The following is a 5,000-nucleotide window of genomic DNA, read 5'->3' on the forward strand; positions in this document are numbered from 1 at the left end:
TCGATATATCAGATATCGGATCTTTTCTTTTGAACGGCAGTTTTCAACACAATTTCTAGTTGACTAAACACTTCTAAACTTCGTATACTGGTAGAATGTGTCAAAACATTTTTTTCTCTTGGCTTTCTTGAGAAAATTGTAATTTGTAAATTTAACGTAGTTTAATTTTTCGAATTTTAACCAATCGATGGCCTCTTTTGAGCTAAAATTATTTGCTGCGTCTAAAACTGAGACAACATCCTGTCACTGACCCTAACCCTAACCCTACACTAACCCCAACCCTAACCCTAACACTAACCCTAAATTTTAGCCTTTCGTTTTTTTTTCTTAATTGTTAAATTAATTTAATTGTTACGCGTGTGTCTAAAATTATTCGTTTTGTTTTTGTTTTGAGATACACGTGTATTGTCTAAACTATTTTCCATTGCTTAAGAAAAAAAAACGAAAGGCTAAAACGAAAGCAATAGAAAATAATTTCAACAATTAACAAAATAATTCTATAATTTTATACACACGCTTTCCGAACGTAAACATAACAGTGACAGGATGCTGTCTCAGTTTTAGACGCAGCAAATGATTTTAGCTCAAAAGAGGCCATCGATTGGTTAAAATTCGAAAAATTAAACTACGTTAAACTTACAAATTACAATTTTCTCAAGAAAGCCAAGAGAAAAAAATGTTTTATTTTGACACATTCTACCAGTATACGAAGTTTAGAAGTGTTTAGTCAACTAGAAATTGTGTTGAAAACTGCCGTTGAAAAGGAAAAGATGCCAGATATCTAAAACAAGGATATAAAACATATATGTGTATGTGTATGTGTGTGTGAGTGGAAAGGGTGATTAGGCAAACAAAGAAGGAAACACTCAACACATAATAGGAATTACATATATTATTATTCAAATCAATTTGATTTGTTTCCATGCAACTTAAAGTGTCGTAGGCTTCTTATAGAAACATAGCCCATTGGGACCCGGTAGCTGAATTGAGAGGTGCAGTAAGTCCAAGAATGGTTACCGGAAACTGAGCCGCTATTGGTCAAGGCGGGCCACATGGTGGTGTTAGAAGTGGAACTGAAATTCCAGCTACACCAAATACATTATAAAAGAGAGAATTTCTCGCAACGCATAGTTGAACAAGAAGCTGGTGGTGTCGAGTTTTTTTACTGGTTTTTGAAAGGGACTTGCGCAACATCGAATACATGACCGAGGAGGGGGGAGTGTATATACCAGCTGTATGAGTGCGTGGATGTAGGTGCCTTGTGCCTTTACGTGTGTATTTGCTATGAGGGAAGCGATGCACGTGCGTGTAAATTCCCATGTGGGTGAGAGCTGATGGCATCAGCTCCTTGGTATGTACGTGCGTGTTTGCTTTATGTAGATATGAATGCAGGTGCATATCAGCCATGTGTGGGTACTCACGTAGTTTTATATGTGGGTGTATGTGTATCAGTTGCGTGTGTACTGCGTGTGCGTATGTGTGTATGTGTATGTGTGTATTAGCGTGTGTTGTGTGCGCATACTTCCTAAAGGATGTGCATATGGTGGTCGCGAGAATGTACATTCCTGTATTTGTTTAAGTATCAATGCACACGTGTTTATCATGGTAAAAATGTGTCCATGCTTACGAGTGTTTATATCTGTTTTGCGCGTGTGTGTATTTAAGTACTTCTGATAATTGTGCGTGTGGGTGTGGGTGGGTGCGCGCGCGCACCCACGAGTATGGAAACGGTCATAAAGAGTTAAAGGGAATGCATAATGTTGGAAGGACGGTCTATGGTCTGCGCGGGCATCGGTGACTAAGTGTCCTGCCCTTGGTTATAGGGCAGCCAGTGTGCAGACGCAGCCAATGTTAAGGTGGTATATCTGCGGTATATAGGCGGCGAGCTGGCAGAACCGTTAGCACCCCGGGTTAAATGCGTAGCCGTATTTCGTCTGCCGTTACGTTCTGAGTTCAAATTCCGCCAAGGTCGACTTTGCCTTTCATCCTTTCGGGGTCGATAAATTAAGTACCAGTTACGCACTGGGGGGTCGATGTAATCGACTTAATCCGTTTGTCTGTCCTTGTTTGTCTCCTCTGTGTTTAGCCCCTTGTGGGTAGTAAAGAAATAGGTATATCTGGATTATGGGAGGATAGTGGCTTGAAGTTCAGCAGGAAGGCATACCTCAGATGGCAGTTCCTATTTCCTGATGACAGATACTGCAAGTTGATCGAGAACATGCAGTCTTTAGCGGAGGCAGGGCTGGCAATTGCGAGCGCCGGGTAAGTAAGGTAGGGACCTGTCGATGATGGTCCATTCCATGCTGGAGGAGTTATTCTGAAGATTCGGAAAGACTCCAGATGAAGCGGGATATAGAGGAGGAATTCTTTCTATCTCTGCAGCTATATTTCAATGTATTTGGTGCAATTGGAATTTCAGTTCCACTTCTAACAGTACCATGTGACTCGCCTTGACCCATAGCAATCCAGTTTCAGATATACATCTTGGACTTTCTGCACCTCTCCATTCGGTTATCTGAGCCCGACGAGCTAGGTCTCTGTAAGAAGCCTATGTATGTGTGTGTGTGTGTGTGTGTGTGTGTATGTGTGTGTGTGTGTACTTCTCTCCGCCCTACTTATATTTAAACGAGACTATCAACAGTCTATCATTAGTATGGCGCGCAATTGGTTTCAAATTTTGGCACAAGGCCAGCAATTTCACAGGAGAAGTTAAGTCGATTATATCGACCCAGTATTCATTTGGTACCTATTTAATTGACCTCGAAAGGATGAAAGGCAAAGTCGACCTGGGCGAAATTAGAACTGAAAACGTAAAGATGGACAAAATGTCGCTAAGCATTTTGCCCGGCATGCTAAAGATTCTGCCAGCCCGCCGCTTTAGTTTATTACTCATGGTTGAGAACAAAAAGTGCTTCCATTTAAATTAATTTAAATTAATTTATACTAATTAATTATGTATCTTAAATGCGAAATTATGCAATTAATCACGTTTATTTCTAATAAAACAGCTGCTGAAAATAAATAAATTATGAACTACCAGTGAAATGTATTTTCCGCCTACCATTCTCTCTCTCTCTCTCTCTATCTTTCTTTCTCTCTTTCTCCCCCCTCTCTCTCTCACACACACACACTCTATATATACTAATGTAGAATATATTAATATAGAACTGTCATCTTACAACCCAGATTAATGGTAGAATTGTTTTCATTATAACTGAACATAAAAGCAATCATTAATATAAATGCGTGTGGGGAACGTGTATGATTATTCATGAGTGTGTGTGTGTGTGTATGTGTGTGTGTGTGTGTGTGTGTGTGTGTGTGTGTGTGTGTGTGTGTGTGTGTGTGTGTGTGTGTGTGAATAACAGATGGATAATGTGTCAATCCACAACTGCAGCTGGTTCCAGCGAGTTTTTTTTTATTGATTAATGGAGAAATTACATCCTTAGAAAAAAAACGTTTACATGAGGTGAATATATGAATTACAACATCCAAAACCATTCGTCAACCAACAGATTGTGTCACTTCATGATTCTATGACCAGTGTCGGTCATAAGAATGAATTTGTTTATTCAGTTTGGTAGTAATATAGGAAAAAATACTATGATGTCAGACACGGGTAAGGAGGTAACAAAGATTTATATCAATGAAGGAGGCTAGAGGATGGCGTACGGGGAAAATCAGATAGTGAAGCATCTCGCCCCAACAACAAAGATAAACTTAATTTCTTTTATCTTTTACTTCTATACAACAAGAGATTTGGAGGCTAAGTTCAAACTTGAATATTTATTTATTTGACATCCTGCTATCTGCTCCCTTTAAGGCTGGAAACATCTATAAAAGAAAGCGACAGTAAGTCTAAGATGCACTGATTCGGGAGAGGATATCAAATAAGAAGAGTGACCATCATATCGTTAATTAGACAAATAAAGAAATATACGATGAAAAGTATACAATAAAAAGTATATGAAAGCAAATGGATAATAATGAAAAAATATTGAATTATAATATAAAATTTCCTAGATTAGCCTTAAAATTGCTTTCCTTCTGTAGTTCGGTACCTGTGTATGTATTCCACTACTTTTGTTGTGTACGCATTTTATTTTTCGACCTGACCTGGTACCTTACCATTTAAGTGCCTGTTTCACTCGAATCCTGATTTATTGTGTGTGTGTGTGTGTGGTGTGTGTGTGTGTGTGTGTGTGTGTGTGTGTGTGTGTGTGTGTGTGTGTGTGCGTGCGTGCGTGTATTCCTCATTTATATACCTTTTCATTCCTACAAAACTACAATAATCTTAAGATAGATTGATCATTTAAATTCCACTATTATTTCTTTTTTGATAATTTTCTCTTTCCTCTGTTTATACCTTATCTAATAAGAATAATATAATACACGTTATAATGATGATAATAATTGATTACTTTGTATGCATATACATGGTAAGTAGCTTGCTAACCAACCACATGGTTCCGGGTTCAGTCCCACTGCGTGGCATCTTGGGCAAGTGTCTTCTGCTATAGCCCCGGGCCGACCAATGCCTTGTGAGTGGATTTGGTAGACGGAAACTGAAAGAAGCCTGTCGTATATATGTATATATATATGTGTGTATGTGTATGTGTGTGTGTGTGTTTGTCCCCCTAGCATTGCTTGACAACCGATGCTGGTGTGTTTACGTCCCCGTCACCTAGCGGTTCGGCAAAAGAGACCGATAGAATAAGTACTGGGCTTACAAAGAATAAGTCCCGGGGTCGATTTGCTCGACTAAAGGCGGTGCTCCAGCATGGCCGCAGTCAAATGACTGAAACAAGTAAAAGTGTAAAAGAGTAAAAGAGTATATAAATGTATAGATGTGTATTTGTGTATATTTATGCATATGTATGTATATGTAAAAGTGTGTATATATGAATGTATTTATATTTATAACTTAACCTTATGAACTTGCTAAACTCTCTGACGAAGCCCAGAGTCACACCCATTTACCTTAATCTTATCTACCAAAT

This window comes from Octopus sinensis, linkage group LG12 (genome assembly GCF_006345805.1).
Source record: "Octopus sinensis linkage group LG12, ASM634580v1, whole genome shotgun sequence".
Taxonomy (NCBI): Eukaryota; Metazoa; Mollusca; class Cephalopoda; order Octopoda; family Octopodidae; genus Octopus; species Octopus sinensis.